We start from the raw sequence: 19,075 nt of genomic DNA, 5'->3' as shown, positions 1-19,075 counted from the left end.
ATCTCGCCTGACAGTGTGTGACACGGCCGGGTGTGTGGCCCCATACTTGCTGCAGCTGTGGGCAAACTTGCAGAACTTGCCCCATGAGCAGGACCCAGCATTATACAGCCTGCATGTGCCGGAGTTGAATTTCCTACTCCCTTGCTTCTGTCCCCCTCGCTGGCTCCCTCGAAAAGGCTGTTTGAAAGGGCATTTTCCAGTCTGCTTGGTCCCTTTCTGATTGTCCCACTCCTTCTGATTCCTGCCCGCCCCTTCCTTGTGCTCAGCAGTGAATTTACACGTGTTAAACCCAGAGCTGGATCTCTTTTTGATCCCACCCTAACTCTGGGCATATGGCCATTCTCTTACGGAAGTCCTGATCATAGTTGACCTACCCAACCCCTCCTGAGACTTTAGCCTCCTGCTGTATGGTGTGGGAAAATTGCATTAAAGCCTGCCCCTGCTCTGGATACTTCTCCATAATTACTGCCGACAGGATGGTGAATGCCTCCACCCAGTTCTCAATTGTTTTCTCGGGCCAGCTTTGGTATCTCATCTTCTTATCCTCCTCTTTTCTCCCCATTTTCCTAGTATCTGCCCCGTGCATAAGTAAGGTCAGGAAATCAATGAATTCCCGCCTCCATATCCCCTCTTCTACCGCCTGGGGCACTTGCCACGACAGTGAGCAATGCCCTGGGCCAAAGGTGCCACAGTAATGGGTGGCAGGGGCGCCGTCACCGCTGCTGATTTAGGGGGCTCTGTGGGGGAGGAGGTCGTGCTGGGCTATTGTGGGTTGGTCGTCACCGCCCCCGGGCCCCTGGTCAGCAGGGAACTCAGCGCGGTCGCTTGATTAGCATTTGCTGATGGTGTTGCCAGTTCAAAGTCCCCCTGACCCATGGTAGGAATGACTGGTGCTGCGGTGTTGGTGACCAACGCTGCGTCGGACCCTGGCCTTTCCCCTGTAATGGCCCCAGACCCCACCACCCTGGCAGCTGTATTCGTGCAACTTGCATGGCCCCCCCAAACCTGCTATACTGTGGGTGCCCCGGTGCCGCGGGCACTGCAGCCGGCAACGGAAGCGTTATTGCCATGGCATCTAACCGCGTCTGAAAGTGCGCCATCAAAATCAGCATATTGTCCATCTCGGAGAATGGGCTCAGACAATGTTAGACAGCGCAGCAGAAGTCACCATAGCTCGCAAGAACTTGAAGGATCATCTGGAGACAGTGGACTTGAATGAATTCATCCAAGTTGAAACTGCAGATTCCAGGGTTAGTTGAACATAGGTTCACTGGCGTAGCTAAGGGGGGGTGGGGCGGTCCACCTCAGGCGGCACTGTTTTGGGGGCGATGGGCACGTGTGGCGGCTGTTACTGAGCAGTCAGTACACCACACGTGTATCTGAAAGTGCAAGCGCACCTGCTTGCAAGCAAATCCTGCACCACCTAGCCTAGTGGTGGTGCGGCGCCGGTGCGCTGCAGGCCGTACCGTTTAAGTGAGTCCCAGGGCCGTCAATCTTGTAGCGCGCGAAAGCGCTACCAATGACGGCCCTGGGCATCTTTTCTTTGCCAGCCCACGCGCTACTGCAGTGACGCCTCGAGTCGACTCGAGAGAGACACTGCTTTCCCTTTGGTTCAGTTAATGGGCAGGTGCTGACCTCTGAAATTGCTCCTAGCTTGAGCCTGAGGTCACAGCCGGCGAGGCGACAGCGAGGTAATCAATCCTGAGGCCGGCTGCATCACGACAAGCGCGCCGGACTACCCAGCATGTCCCACCATGATGGCCAGTGCAGCTGAGCCAGCCGGAGCGAGCCTGATGTGGGCGGGCCTTGTCGCTACAGGGAGAGAGAGGCGAGCTCTCGAGATGGCCACAGCTGCAATTTCTTTTAAAGTAAGTGTGTGCTTAGCTGCCCTGGAAGTTAGAGAGGGGCTGACAATAATGGTCCAAATGATCTGTGCTTTACTCTGTGTCACCGCACGAAGTTTTGATATGCCAACTCCGGTGCACGTTTCTATATTTCTTGGTTCTTTTCCCCATTAGCTCGTTTTAACACAGGTGTTGGTTTACAGGGAATTAGATGTTTCTTTGACTCATGCAAGCGTTCATCACTATCTGACTAACAGCGGCGGAATGTCATTTCGGTTTTCATGTTGACAAGTCACTTTTTGCGGCACACTGAGGGCATTTTTAGTTAAACAAACATTCTTCAAGGTTATAGTGTCCTTACCTATGTACTTTTGCTTTCCTTTGTAGAAAATTGAATCAGGACCCCTCACTTGACATCTACTAGTGCCACTACACATGATCCTCCATAACTGGCTCGAGGCTGCCTTGCCCCAGATGCCCAGCGTGCATGCTGCAGTCTGTCACAATTTGCTTTCACTTCGTGGTGGGCCAGCCAACAACTGTGCTTTACTTAAGTCACGATAGGCAATTAAATGCAGCTCAGGAGAGGCTGATGGGTATCTCTTGAAGGTGGTGTCCATGTTTGTGAATGGCTAGCCTAACTAAACTGAAGTTGAAGCGCATCAAAAATACGCTAGTTATTAAAGCACACGGATGGAAAGTGGGGCAGGGCGTTTTTATCTGTATATTAACTAATTCATGCTGGCAGTCTCAAGCCATTCCTTGAAGAACTTTTAAACAACTGTGTAAGTGTTGAGAGAGACTCATTTATAAAATGATAAACACTACAGTGCCCTAGTTGCTGGCTATGCCATAGACTTCTCTGTCTCTCAGCCTGAGGCTTATTGCATTTCTGGTGCTTTGCAGCATTTTTAAAAATAATTTATTGTTCTAATTTAATTTAATATATTTCCCTCCTTCATTGATGGATTTTGCTCGGGAGAAAGTGTCACTCCTAGTCGTTGAAATGTCACTCATAATTACACTGAAATTCTGAAAATGTCACACATAGCATTCTGAAACCTTGACTGCTATGACGCTGACAGCCTAAATAAGGTATGTTAAAATGAATTAAATTTGAATTTTTATTCCTCTGTCCTAAACAGCTGCAGTAGGAACTTAACTTAAAGGTGGCTGTCAGTTTAAGGTATCACGTGTTGGAAATGGGTGACATTGACAGTTGGAAGGATCTCTAGTTTTGACCTCGGGGCCACAGGTGGGTCGGTGGTGGTGCTTTTCAAAGGAGTCTCGAATGACTGCTGGACTGCAGTGCTGGCTGACTGAGACCACATGAAGTTACCCGGAGGTAAGCGCCTGGTGCAGTCCTTTTTGGAATGCATGTGGTGGATGAGAAAGCATGAAACTGCCTTTGCTGTGGGGAAAATATGTTAATTTCATTTTTTTATGCTATGGACTTTCTTGCAGCTCCAGCATGTGGGGGGACTAACCTAGTTAGTCAGTATGCAATGACATCATAGTGTGTGCCATCACAGCCTGTGATGTCACAATGCATGACCTCACACGGGGCATCACAGTAAGTGACATCACATATCATGAGTGCATTTAGGCGCATTATGAGATTTAACAAATTAGATTTTGCTTTGGGGTTGTGCTAAAAAAAAGTGGTGCAATCCTGATGCATAATCTGGGCCTCAACTAATTTTACAAATTTTCTAAAACCTTGCCTCAAAGAAATTAGCAGCAAGGAGAAGCATGTTAGTAGAGCTTTAATGCTTAATTGGTTACAAAGTCTGCATTTTCTAATATGTTTATGGGGAAAGACATCTAGTGCAGAGGTGTCCAGCATATATCGTGGAATAATAATTGGTGAGATAACCCAGGCGGTTAAAGTATTTCTTGGAGAGATTTCTGTTTTGTGTAGTCCCAGATCTGACTCGAAGTAGTATAGAAGGTTAATGTGCTTGCAAAGTAAATCATGTAATATGCAGATGATAGTGTTTTTTTATGTAGCAAGGTAAGTGGGTTACTGATTTGAACACAGATCCTTTCATTACTTGCAGTTCATAAATAGTAAGCCTTTCAATATAGCGATCTATGTAGGATATGTGACTGATACACCTTTTAACCCTCACTGACTCCTGCAACACATCTTGTACACTGATTTACACACAATCATAACAGTGCTATGTAAATTGTTTGTAAATACTGGGACAGACCAACACATATGACATTCTCACAGTTCATGCACTTACATAAGGGACCTAACAAAGTCAAAAGCATGCCTCTCTTAAGTACCTGTGAAGAGATAACAAGCTGTGTGCTTCTGTGTTCCTCTGTTGCATTTACATTCAAGTGTGAGGTTCCAGGCCACTCCATCAAAAGGAGGCCTAATGGTGCCTTAACTTGGCCTTTATCTTTGGCCCAGCTGGAGGTGAAGATAAAAAAGCCCCCCTCGCTGCCAGCGCGTTGCTGAGGGGAATGAAAAGCAGACAATGTGCAGGTGCTGCCGAACGTGCCCAGGAGTCTGAAAATGACACCATATTTTTGTGTGGCCCAACTTCTTGGCAGGGTGAACGGCGTTCACCCTGCGAAAATAGTGGGTGGACCCACGCAGCACCTCCGCTCCGACCTTTGCTTTCACCTGGAGTGGAGTAGAGTGGTGTTGTAACTTGAACCCTGCCAATCCACCCGCTGCTCACCGTCATTTTTCACCAGCCCCCAGCCATGGGCGGCAATCTGAGGGATAGCCCCGGGCAACAGAAGCTCTAGCTACGCCTCTGCATAGGTTATATGAAATAACACTCCGGGTGGAGGGAGACATACCAAGAAAAGTGTGAGCACTCTTTTGGGAGCGATTTTCTAAGGGTTATGACATTCTTCTAGCTGAACAAGACTGGCTACCACAATTTGTCAGGGAGTGCCCACATGGCGAAGACATCATTTTGCCAGCCTTCTCCAACCACATTCCAAATCATTTAAAATATACCTATGCCAGGAAATGGGCAGTAGCCCAAGCTCCTGCATTATATAAAAATCATGTAGGATGGGATGAGGATTCTACTCACCATAAAATCCAACTAAAAAATCAACCAACTGCACAAAGGCAGTATCCAGTTAAGCAAGAAGCTAAAAAACAGGTCAGGGAGATATTAGATCAACTAGATCACCAAGGGGTGATTGAAACATTCACCTCGTCAATGAACAATTCTTTGTTTCCTGTCTCCAAACCAGACATTACATATCGTCTAATATTGGATTACAGACATTTAAACTCTTGTTGCAAAACTTTTGCAGTACAAAATGCACACAGTGCAGCTTTAATGAATAACATTGTGCGTAAAAAATATAAAACCACATTAGATATTTCCAACGTTTTTTTCTGTCAAAACATTGCACCAGAAAGTAAGTATTTGACCGCTTTCTCAATTATGGGGACATAGTGTCAATTCTGTTGTCTCCCTCAGGGATTCAAGAATAGTCCTGGGTTATTTTCAGCTAGAGTAACAGAGTTACTTGGGGCGCTAGAGGGCGCGCACACAGAATGGCCGCCTAACGGTGAGGCTCCTGTACCCTGGAGCAATAATCCTTCAATAATCCTACCTTGCTGGAGAATGCGTGGTTCCAAAAGCTGTTTTCCCTGCACTAGAAGAGACCCTCTTGCCTCGGTTCAAGTTTGGTGCGGAAACACACAGCGGTGCCTGTGTACGGAGCCCTGCTTGCTTTCCCCGGAGCTGCTGCCGGTTTCACTGTGCTGCGGGGGACGGGCTGCTGGAGCCAGGAAAGTCTGAGGATCGCCACGAGGCGGTGGGCCCTAGGAGCCGGCCTCTGCCGGGAACGCTGATACGCCCGACTCTCTGGACGCTGTAGGACCGCGGGGCCCACCCTGCCTGCCGCAAGCTGCCGTCCACGACCTCCGGACTCACGGTGGGGAGGCGGTGTCAGGACGGCCGCCCCCGGTGCGGGTCTGGTGAAACTACGGGCCACGGAGTGACTGCGGACCGCTGACTGCGGGAAAATGGGACGGCGCTGGCTTCTCGTCGCTCCGGGAGGTCCTGTGAATACTGATGCAGGTGGTGCCTACCAAGGAGAACGGTGTTCGTGATGCCTGGACACTTCTGCTGGTAGGGAGATTCGGTGGGGCAATCGGTGAGGGAGGTCTGCCTTAGCTGTGACCCCACACTGCGCCAATATACATATCTGCCGCCATTTCCAGGCGGGGGCTGGTATACTTGGGCTTCCCTTATACCTCTCAGCGCCTCGTGTCCTCACTATGGCCAACTGGCTGTTGTGCCTGGTGGCGCACGGTGCCCTGTGGCGCTATGATATAGGAGGCCCCTCCTGTGGCAAGTCGCAAGGCGCATGACACGAGGCTGAGGGGAACTGCGAGAGGAAGCGGCACCATATTTCCTGGATATATCATTCCCTGCAGCCCTGCTATACCACTGGACAACGGAGTGGCGGTGAGAACACTCGCTACGCTATGCTATGCAGAGTGCCGCTACGGGTGGTGCTTTAGTGAGCTCTGTCGGGAGGGATCATACTGCCCAGAGTGAAAAACTCACCATATGTACCCTTGTCCCGTGGGGTGCTCCTTGATAGCGACAAGCCTGTGGTGCTGACGTAGTGCCTTATCAAGTGTTGCTGCTCTGCTGGAGGATTATATCTACTGCGGCCCCCCTTGCTCGAGTTCCCCTGCTGACCGGAGCGTTGATCTGCTTGCCTGTGGGATACTGTCAGGCTATACAAGATAGTGGTGCTTTAGGCGCCGAAGACTGGCCACAGACTCCGGTTTGGCGCAAATGGCCGGGACATCCCGGCAGGGCGTTGGTGGCGCTGAAATAAGCGCATTAGCCAGGAGAGTGCACGTTGTGTGCTGTGCGGGGACGCAATAGTGCGACAAGACAACTGCCAACTGAAAATCTCCTTTGAGTCCGCAAAGAAAGGGCAGAAGACGGCGGCGGAGAGGCCCAGCATGAGCGGTGCGAGCGCATCCAGCGCTGTTGCCCACCCTGATGGGCTGGACATGCAACAAATACTGCAGGAGATGCGGCAGAGTTTCGCCACAGTGGTGGACAAAGTGGACAGGATGTCATCAAGGATGGATGCGCTTGCGCATAAAGTGGATCAGCATGAAGAGCGGATCACGGCTGCCGAACAGCGCATCTCGGACAATAATGACGTCACGGCATCCCACACTACCCAGCTTGCCCCGATGGACAATCTGCTGCGGGTCATCGCGGCGATGAACGAGGATTTGGAGACCTGCAGCAGACACAACAACATTCGCGTCACGGGCATACCGGAGTCCACTGACACGGGTAGGATGGAACTCTATGTGGAAAAATTGCTCCAAACAGCTATTGGGGAAGACGTTTTTTCGCCGCAATTCATTGTCGAACTGGCGCACAGATCTCTTGGCCCGATGCCCAAGCCAGGTACACCGTCGAGGCCCATAATAGCTCGCCTGTTGAATTATTGCGACCGCGACACAGCGTTGAGAGCGGCTCGCACCAAACAGAACTTAACCTACAATGGCGTAACCTTTTCTATTTACCCCGATTTCACCCCACTTGTTCAGGAGGAACGTCGTAAGTTCATCGATGTTGAAAAGAAGTTACGTGCTGCACAAATAGACTATGCTTTATTATATCCTGCGAAACTCAGGGTGACGCATCAGGGGAAGCAACGGTTCTTTACGAACCCACAAAAAGTGGAGGACTATTTAAAAGCAGTCAAGAAAGCGCAGAAAGGAGGACATTGCCGGGACGCTGCGCACGGCGATCATCCGCCAGACACTGATGAAGATGCTTGAACTATCTGTATTGCAGTGCCTACCGGACCGCATGAGACAGCATGTAGTCGCGGAGATTGAGGAAACTGCGCTATGAGGACATGATCTGTCCCTCGAATTTGGAGCTGCAGACTTCTTTCAGTGGTAATGTGCTCCAGGGACCACTACCCCTCCTCAGCCCCACCCAAGGGCGGCATACGATAAGAGGCTCGAGGAGGGAGTCGTGGCTGTGCGCTCTTTACGCTGACCCCCCTACGGATGTACCCCTATCATGGGACTTGACTACTTGGGGTTCTTGGATTGTAAAGGGGGAGGGTGGGAGGGGAAGGAGAGAATTTCTTCGGCAAGTTGGGGCTGCTGCAGAGGGTGGGAGGGTGGGGCGGGGTGGGGACAGGTGGCTGCTGGCATGATTGGGATGCAGTAGTGGGTGGGAGCAATGGCTATGTTGTTGGGGTTTTTGCTTTACAGGGGGGGCAGGACAGTTGCAAGGATCATATGGGGATATGTTTCATCTGAGGAGAGAGTATGTTGACGTCAGAATTATGGCATGTCGCGATTTCATGATGTTTTCTAGGCAATGGCGGGGATAGGATCGGACGCACAGCTGAGATGTATGTCTTGGAATATCAGGGGCCTTAATAATGCACGGAAATGCCGAAATGTGATTGCGTACCTAGACCGTCATCCGGTTCAGGTTGCCATGCTACAGGAGACGCACATAACGCCACGCACCACATTTGCCAGCAAATGGGCTAAAGTCAGAACTTTTTCGTCTTACTCCACATATGCAAGAGGAGTTTCCATACTGATCAGGCGCAATGTGCCCTTCCAAGTGCTTGGTGAGACACTAGATACTGAGGGCCGTTTTGCTATGATATGGGGTCGCTTAGGTCGTGATACTATTACTCTAGTGAACTGTTATGCCCCCAACGTAGACACGCTGACTTTTTTTTACGATGCTATGGGGCAAGATATTGGACATAGGGTCCCAACATACCATTTGGGGAGGCGACTTTAACGTGGCACTGGTACCTACACAAGATAGAGCAGATGGGGCGGCACGCTACAAGCCTAGATCCAGGGAGGCTCTGCTGGGAGTGATTGAAGAAGGTGAATTGGTAGATAGCTGGCGACATCTACACCCCCTTCAGAAAGATGGCACTCACTTTACATCATTGACAGACACGTGGGCTCGATTGGATTACTTTTTACTGTCCAGAGGGATGGGTGCTGGTATGACGAAGGCGACACACCTACCCGGAACGTACTCTGATCATAGTCCCGTCCTGATTCACCTACAGGTGCCAGGATGGGATCACCCAGACCACACTGGCGGCTGCAACCTGCGGCCCTGCTAGACACAGTATTTCGCACTGAACTTAGAGAGGAGATAGCTGACTTCTTCCCAAGGAATAAGGGGTCTGTGGATTCTATGGAAGTTATTTGGGAGGGATTCAAAGTCACGGTCAAGGGGTATTGTATGTCGAAAAGCTTTGGAGTGCTGCGAGATATACAGCGCACGTTACGTACACTTGATAGTGACCTGAAGAGACTGGAGACTCAGATGGTGACGGGAGACGGTACTGGGGCGCATGCGGAGTTTCGGGACAAAATGACGCAATATGAGGAGGAAGCGGCCAGAGAGGCTACATTCATGGGGAAATATTGGACGGCGAGGAAATACTGCGAGGGTGACAGACCTGGAAGGGCCCTGGCAGTTTTGACGCGCGCTTCTCACCCCCATAACTCGGTTCTTGAAATCACAGATGAGAGGGGTCAGACCGTCAGGGATGCTGAAGGCATATTGAATGTATTCACTTCACACTATCACACCTTATATACCACAGCCACGACTAGCGATATACAATATGATGACTTCCTCTGTGAGGTAGCTCTTTGCTGGCTTAGCGATGTTCACAGGACTTTCCTGGCTGCCCCCTTTGAACTCGACGAGATTCGAGATGCCATCATGTCACTAAAAAATGGCAAAGCCCCAGGCCTGGATGGGCTACCAGCCAAATTCTATAAGACCTATATAGACATAATGGCTCCTGTCCTCCGGGAGGTCTTTGAGGAGTCCTTGGCTGACGGAGTCCTCCCTCGCTCAATGCGGGAGGTCATGATCACATCTCTCCTAAAACTTGATAAGAACCCCAGTGCCTGTGACTCTTACCGCCCACTATCGTTGATAACTTGTGATGTAAAAATACTGGCCAAGGTATTAGCCACCAGGCTATCCCTCCTGATGACTAAGATTATATTGCCAGATCAGTCGGGGGTTGTCCCTGGTCGGTCAACTTCCCACAATCTACATACGCTGTTCTCTCTGATTCGAACGGTGCATCCTGATCTCCCGGTCGCTGCAGTATTTCTGGATGCCACTAAGGCATTCGGTTTGGTCGAATGGCCATACCTGTTCACTGTATTGACCCGTATGGGATTCCCTAAATTATTTATTTCCTGGGTTCAGTTGCTGTATACACAGGGGTCAGCGAAAGTACTTATCAATGGATGCCTTTCTCCCTCGATTGCCATTACGAGAGGCACCAGACAGGGGTGTCCGCTGTCCCCACTTCTCTTTGCGATAGCTGTCGAGCCGTTGGCCTGCAGACTGCGCCAGCTGCATCACAAGGGAGCGTTCCGCTGCTTCCAGCGTCAGATCGCTGTGTCGCTATATGCGGATGACATGGTCTCAACTGTCGCAGCTCAATCTCCACACATGGAGGTGGAGACTGGATAGGTCCGGGTGGAGGACCGTCCCCTACTGCTGCAACAGAAGATCCTCCTGAAGAGGCAGACGAATCAGGGAATTGACTGACATACTGAGTAGCTCGGGATACCAGTATATTTGTGCCCAGTCCGGTGCCACAAGGATGACTTGGGCCCAGTCGCGCCTGATCTTCTTCAGCACTATGGGCAGAAGTGGTATAGGCGGAAAGGCGTACAACAGACCGCAGCTCCACTCGCGCCGAAAAGCGTCTCCGAGCGAGTGCCGCCTAGGAAATTCCAACGCGCAGAACTGATGACATTGCACGCTCCCTTATGTGGCGAATAGATCTAACCAAGGCTCTCCCCACTGCTGAAAGAGACCTTGCGCCACGTCCGAGTTCAGACGCCATTCGTGATCCCTCATGCATCAACGGCTGAGTTCGTCCGCCCTGGTGTTTAGGGAACCTGCCAGGTGTTGAACCACCAGGGACACGCCCTGGTGTCCCAGCCATTGCCAGAGGCGCAGAGCCTCCTCACAAAGGGTCCACGACCCCACCCCGTCCTGTTTGTTCCAGTACCACATGGCGGTGGTGTTGTCCGTGAACACCAGCACTACACATCCCCGGACAGAGGGAAGGAAGGCTTTCAGTGCAAGCCGGATCGCCCGCAGCTCCAGAAGGTTGATGTGGAGTCGGGACTCCGCCGGAGACCAGAGGCCCCTGATCTCCGCCTCTCCCATGTGGCCCCCCAACCCAGGAGGGACGCATCTGTCACAACTACGTGCTCCGGTTGGGGTAGGGAGAGGGATCTGCCGCTGACCCAATCGCGGTCCGTGAGCCACCACTGCAACTGTCTCGCAATGCCCTCCGAGATCAGGACGTGGTCGGAAGATTGCCCTGATGCTGGGCCCACTGAAACTTCAGGTCCCACTGCAGAGCCTGCATCCGCCACCTGGCGTGATGCACCAGAAGGATGCAGGAGGCCATCAGCCCCAGAAGCCGCAGCGTCAACCTGACCGAGACTCGGGATAAAGACTGAAAGATCGGAATCAGAGCCTGAATATCCCGAACCCGCTGTTCGGGGGGATAAACCTGAAACTGCGCCAAATCCAGAACCGCTCCAATGAAGAGAAGCTTCTGAGAGGGACACAGGTGTGACTTCGGCACATTGATGGTGAACCCCAGCATGTGCAGGAGGTGGCTGACGACTGTCATGGGCGAGCCGCCTTCAACAACCAGTCGTCAAGATAGGGGAAGACTGACACCCCTAATCTGCGCAGATGAGCTGCGACCACCGCTATCACTTTCGTGAACATCCGAGGGGCCATGGTAAGGCCGAAGGGGAGCACGGTAAACTGAAAGTGCTCGTGGCCTACCGTGAACCGCAGATAACGCCGGTGGGCTGGCAGGACGGGGATGTGAAAATATGCGTCCTGCAAGTCCAATGCTACCATCCAGTCTCCAGGGTCCAGGGCAGCTAAGACCTGAGCCAAAGTCAGCATCTTGAACTTCTCCTTCCAGAGAAAGCCGTTGACATTCCGCAGGTCCAAGATAGGGCGCAGGCCCCCTTTGCCCTTCTTAGAAACCAGGAAGTAGTGGGAGTAACAACCACACCCTACTTCTGGCCCAGGAACGCGCTCGATGGCCCCCTTGGCACCGCCACAGCGGTTACCACATCCGCCGCCGTGCTGGATGTTAGTCAGCGGGCCTTGGCTGGCAGGACGTGACGGGGCGCCCCTTCCTTGGCCGCGAAAGGCCGAAGTTGGCTGGCGCTGGCCTGACAGGCCCAAAGTCTTGGCCGTAGCCCTGGAGTCCTTGAAATGCTCAAGCGCACTGTCTGCCTTGTCGCCAAAGAGGCGACGGTCATCAAACGGCATGTCCATGAGAGTGTTCTGGACATTAGCCGAGAAGTTTGTGGACCTCAGCCAGGCGTGGCAGCGAACCGCCACCGTCGTGGAAATCGCCCTGCCTAGCGAGTCCGTGGTATCCAGCCCACATCGAATAGTGGACTGTGCTGGATCTCGCCCTTCCGCAAGGGCTTGAGCGAGTTTCGCCCGGGCCTCCTCCGGGAAGTCTGGCAGCACGTCCGTAACCGTGTCCCACAGAGAGTGGGTGTAAAGGCCCAAAAGGCAAGCGATTTTGACCGACCGCAACCCCAAACTAAGTGAGGAGAACAGCTTCTTTCAGAACTGGTCATACCTTTTGGATTCCCGATCAGGAGGGGCAGTCGGGAATGTGGTCTGGGATTTAGAGGCCTGGATAACCAGGCTCTCGGGGTGGGGTGGGTGGGCAGGAAGCTAGGGTCGCCCGGGGCCGGGCAGTGGCGTATGGCCACGTTCCGATCTACAGGGGGGCCTGTAGCGAGCTTGGACCAGGTGCCCACCAGAACGTCCGTAAGGGCCTCATTAAACGGCAGTAGAGGCTCCGAATAGCATGCCTGCGGTTTGAGGAGGTTAGTCCTCATGGCTGCGACGGGGAGCTCAAGAGCCAAGGCCTTGGCCAACCTCATCAACACCATGCTGTAAACAGCCCCCTCCTCCGTAGCCACGGTAGGAGGGGAGACAACTGGCCCACCCTGGCTCAACTGCCCAGTCCTGATACGACTGGCACTCCCGTGCCAGAGGGTCCTCAGACCCCTCCCAATTCTCCTTGCCCCCCATCTCTTGATAGTGAGGTACAAAGGATAGGGCTGGATCATAGAAGAATTGCTCTTCTCTCGGCGTAGAGTGCAGCGTCGAGCGATGCCGGTCCGACGCCGGATCTGGACCGAGGGGGGGACCGGGGACGACATCGTCCGTGGACGGCGTCGAGGGCAACACCCTGGGGGTCGGCGCCGGCGGAGGGGTCGTAAGGTCGACCAGCGGCGACCCGGATCCGGACCCAGTGGGGCCCTGGGGTGTCGGGACCGGAGTAGTCGACGCACCGGGACCGAAGTACCCGATGGCGCCGGGGCCACCGGCCCGCTAGGGCACCCAGACGGACCCATGGGGCCCGGAAGCACCTCCGTAGGGCCCGTCGAAGGAGGAGCGATTCCTCGTGGCCACGAGAAAGGCGCTGATCTCCTCCGGCGTCGCATTCAGCCCAGGGACTGGCAGGTATGGAGCTGGGCGCGGCGCCTGTGGCGCCGGCAGAGCCACGTGGGCGGTGTTGCCCGAACCCCCGGCCGCACGCGCAAGCGTCGGGAGAAGTCTGAAGAAGGGTGTTGTCTCTTCGATTTCTTGTGCCTCTTACCTGAGGACTTGGAGCCCGACGAGTGGTGTCGACTCAACGAGCTGTGATGACTGTGGCCTCGCGACCGGTCTCTCGACCTCCTCCTGGACCGAGACCATGAACAGCGCGGGGCCGACTGCCGGAGCTCGAGGCGCTTACGGGACCGCTCCCGCCTAACCTTCCACGTCAAGGCCCGGCAGTCGGGGCACGACTTGTCATCATGGTCGGCCCCAAGGCAATAGAGGCACCGACGGTGGGGGTCGTAACCGACATCAGGCGGTTACAGTCGGCACAGGGTTTGAAGCCGGGCATCCCTATCGGCACAGAGTCGTATCGACTCAAAAAAAAAGGATCCAAAAGAGATCGAAGAAGTTAGTAAAAGATTTACTAAGAAGTTCTGCTTTTTTCGGATCTGCGCTTCATGGCGCGGAAAAAAGAAGAACTGACGTCAGCGCGCAAGGGCAGCGTCTAAGTTCTCCGACGACATCCTCCCTGCGCAGTCGACGCCTACCGACGCGCAGGGATACTGCTACGCAAAACTTTCCGGATCCAGTCTGACGCCTGGGGATATTCTAAGGTAAGGAATCTAACACTAACCTGTTTCTTTCAGATATATCCTCTAGGGGTGTCTGGAATCAGTCTGGACACCAATCCCTTAGTTTATGTAGTTTAAATGCGCAGATCCTATATATATTTATAGGAACTACATGACACCATTGGGCAATCCATTACAAACTCAGGTGGCTACTCCTTTTCAGCCAAAAGAAAATCGTAACCATTGGTCAGGTTCTACCAGAGAAACCTTTTACCTTCCTGTGTATGTCACTTTCCATTTGGAGCACTATTTCGTATAAACAACGTGGGACAATTACCCTTGTATCAGGTGTTTCCACCGTGATATGCTCACTCAGCGCTACTACCCCCAGAAAGTCCATCACGTTCTGGCGAGCTATGGGTACTTTGGCTGCGCTGTCCAGCATCATCACAGCCCATTCCCCATTCAGAAGCAGAGTCCTTAATAGCCTGGGAATTTCTAATTTTAATCTCAGCTACCTTCTTCTTTTTAATTTGAGGTTAAGAATACTTTCGCCTGTCTTTCTGTTTAATGATGTAATCCGAAGAAGGATGTGTCACCTTTTTCAGCTTGACTCACTCTTCCGATCTATACCCGACGAATCCAGAACCAAAAACTGAGCAGCGACTTGCAATGGATTTTATTATGTACCGGGTATATAGCAATTATTCAGGGAAAATGTATGCATGGAAAAATCGGTATGAAAGACACCTATGTAGTTCTGAAATGGGAACACAATTTAGAGTTTAGAAACAGTAGATATTTGCACATTTCCGAAATTGGGAATAATCATACTAGCCTGAGAATTATCGGTCATTTTTCAAAATGACTCATTTTTTACACATTGTCTTTCATTTGGAAGGCAGAAATGCATCGAAAGTCTATAGGTTATAACATTTGCTTTACAAATCTGAATTACCCTAAGTCTCCCAATAAAAATGGTACCTCACTTGTGTGGATAGGCATAGTGTCCACGACCAGAAACGTCTCATAACGCAACGTGAACACACCACAATTTCACAATGAAAAATTACCCTATTTTTGCTAAGTGCCTAGCTGTCGTTTTTTAACTCTAGCTCTTCCGACACTTAGGGAAACCTAGCAAACCTATACATTTTTGAAAACTACACACCCAGGGGAATCCAGGATGGGGTGACTTGACTGGCTCTCACCAGGTTCTGTTAACCGGAATCCCTTGCAATAATAATTAAAAAAAATATTTTAAACACATTTTCCTCACATTTCTGTGGTGCAAATTTCTGGAATCTACGTGAATCCACAAATTTCCACCCACCCCGTGTTCCCTAAAGTCTTTCGACAAACATGGTACCTTACTTGCATGGGTGGGTCAAGTACCCAAGACAAGAAAGGGCCCAAAACCTATTGAGGCGACATCAAAATTACCTATCACAAACCAACCTGGTTTTGCAAGGTGGTTCCCATGACTTTTTGGCCTAGAGCTCGGCGGCCACCTAGGGAAACCTACCAAAGCCACACATTTCTGAAAACTAGACACCCGGAAAATTCCAGGGAGGTATGGCTTGAGTGGATCTCCCAACGTTTTCTTACCCAGAATCCCCAGCAACCCTGACATTTAGCTGAAAAAAATAACTTTTTTCACACGTCTGTGTGGGAAAGTTATGGCATCACCGGGCTGACACAAATTTCCTACCACCCAGCGTTTCCCCAGGTCTCCTGTTAAAAATGGTGCCTCACTCATGTGGGAGGCCCGAATACCCGCGACAGGCAGGGGCCAAAACGTATTGAGGCGACATCAAAATTGCCTATCCAAAAACGACCTGGTTTTGCAAGGGGGTCACATGACCTTTTGGCCCGGGGCTCGGCGGCCACCTAGGGAAACCTACCAAACCCACACATTTCTGAAAACTAGACACCCGGGGAATTCCAGGCACCATTTGTATCGGGAGACCTGGGGGAATGCTGGCTGGTAGGAAATTTGGATTCAAACAGCAGAAAGTGCTCTGACAAGCTCTATTCCATCCACCAGTTTCAAATCTAAGCTTTCTGAATTGAACAACGAAACTGCAGAACATAAGAAATACCATATGAAGCAAAAAGTAGTAAAACTACAAAAATATAGATTTGACAAGTAGAAAATATATTCATATCTGAAACAGGACTTTGTCCCTCCAGACAACAACACCTTAGACACAAGCTCCAACTCCACCAGGAGGGGCTCATCCAAAAACAGCAATTCCAGCACAGAGAACTGGACTAGCAACCATACCGGAAGGGGTGGTCGTCAAGGCTTCCAAGGGTTCCCTGTACCCCATTACCAGGGACCTGTTTATTGGCAGTACCCGATGTTCCCTTAGGGCCCCCAAGGCATGAGACAACCTTTTTTAGGGAGAGGCTGGGGCAGAGGCCGCGGGCGAAGAAGAGGCAATCAATCAGACAAGAGGGTACTGTTGGAAAAACCACAGCAACGAGTGATGGAGACCAGGAGCTACACCAAGAAGAGACCCTGATCATGAATTTATCACCCAGGGCGCTAACAGAAATGGAGAATAGAGTTTTACAAAAAAGTTCGAGTTTTGTACCCACCCCAAGGGTGGACAAGTTCAAACAACAGTGCGAATTACAACAATTATTTCGCAAGGTACGGCTCCGAGCCTTCTTCGATGGGATGCCCTCCCAAGACGTTTGCAACTCTGGCCTACATAATCCCTCCACATTCACTCCGAACACCAATATGGTACCCCATAAGGTTATCACATTTGAACAGGCTGTTCTTAAAGATCTACAGAGGGAATCTGACTCGAGGAATTCCTGCTACATCACCAGTGGAGAGTTGGTGGCCGTCACATCCCTGGCGAATGACCCTTCTATCACAATAAAACAAGCTGAAAGGGGCGGGGCCACAGTGATTATGGCCACAACTGATTATGACACTGAGTGTTTAAGACAACTGGGTAATCAACACTTTTACACCCCTCTTACCAGTAGTCCAATAACACGATTAACCACAACTATAACTGCACTTGTCTTTGAAGCCGAATCCCATGGCTGGATAGGAAGGTGATTTTCTCATTAAAAAAGAACCAAGGACCACCTATTTCTATATCTTAACAAAAATACATAAAGGGGTCACTCCAGGACCTGGCCGCCCCATTGTATCGGGCATCGACTCTATACTTGAACCCTTATCACAGTTTTGTGATCATTTTTTGCAACCATTGGTCAGACAAATACTATCCTATATACAGGACATGAACTGAGGTATTACGCTTACTATCAGAATTCCAACCTACGAGCAACATCGATTTCCACATCACTCGATGTAGACGCGCTCTATACCAACATCCCACAAAGAGCAACTCTAGATGTGATAGAGGAGGAATTGAACTCGATACCATGGGACTACCCCACACCACCTAGCTTTGTCCTTGCATGTGCCACCCTGGCACTTACCGAAAATGTCTTCGAGTTCAAAGGACAGGTATACCACCAAAAGCATGGTACTTCCATGGCAAGTACCTTCGCTCCCAGTGTAGCCTGCTTGTATATGGGTGCTTTTGAGGGCCAGCACATTTTTCATGATACAAATCCCTATCGTCTGCATATACGCCTCTGGAAGAGATTTATAGACGATATACTCGTCTTTTGGTCAGGTGACATAACATCATGCGAAGAATTTTGTGTGTGGATGAACACACTGAATCCGTACCTGCGTTTCACGAGCACCTTCTCCCACAACCAGATACCATTCTTGGATCTCACGATCAAACTTGAACAAGGAAGGCTTAAGACCACAATGTACAGATGACAGATCGCAACAGTTTGTTACTCTTTAGTAGTCACCACCCGTGCTCTAAAGGAGAATCTCCCCTTTGGGCAATTTGTAAGGGTGAGAAGATATTGTAGTGACATTGAAGACTACAAAACTGTGTCAGAAATATTAGCAAAAAATCTGGCAGTACGGAAATATCCCTCACGCAGCATAGCCCTGAGCAGAAAGAGAGCGAGGAACAATCACCAGGAAGCACTCTTGAAACAGAGAGAGAAGCTGCCTAATGATATACTCACATGTGTTAAAACCTTCACACCTGCTTCCAATACACTAAACAAAGAAATCAAGAAGCACTGGGGTATACTTAACACAGGTTCCATAACCTTGTAGCCCGGCACTTTGCTTTCAAACGCTCACGCAACTTGAAAGATATGCTGATTCATACTAAACCCAAGACATTGACACCAGCTGTCCAAAGAACTTTATGGGATTTACCACCAGTCAAGGGCCACTATCCCTGTGGGACATGCACGGCATGCACTTTTACCTCAATACACAAGACCATCACTTTTAACTCTTTTGTTTGGTAGTTGAGGTCACACACCAACTGTAATACATCTAACTGTATCTACCTGATCATCGGTCCCTGCAGTTTGCAGTACATAGGGATGACCACCCGCCGTATAAAAACACAGATTGCTGAACACAGCAGCAATAACCGCTGCCAGAAAGTAAACATGAAAATGTGCTCCCACTTCTTTGAATTGCGCCATTCGACTGATTCGCTTAAATAGGTAGTCCTAGAGACGTTCACTAAAATCACCAAGAATGCTTTCTTTCTGAAGGAGCAAAGATGGATACATCGATTATCCTCACACACTCAGGGATTAAATGATGATATACCTTGAGGTGCTCTGAGGATATGATCCATCTATCCATCATCTTTTGTATCAATGGATCATCTCCTGTATTAAACGTCTGTTGAGGGTAATGAACCTTATACCTTGAGTACCCCTTCTAAACACGAGTATCATTTAACATCCATCATGACCCTCCATTGGCCGCATATACATCATCACCCCGGTATAATAATCTGCTTTGACTCTCAATTATATACCCTTTGACCTAATGACTATCTTATGGTCACAAACAAGGGTGATGATCTATTATGCACAGTGATATTACGCGTTACATATC

This window comes from Lissotriton vulgaris, chromosome 7, assembly GCF_964263255.1.
Source record: "Lissotriton vulgaris chromosome 7, aLisVul1.2, whole genome shotgun sequence".
Taxonomy (NCBI): Eukaryota; Metazoa; Chordata; class Amphibia; order Caudata; family Salamandridae; genus Lissotriton; species Lissotriton vulgaris.
This window is presented reverse-complemented; position numbering follows the sequence as displayed.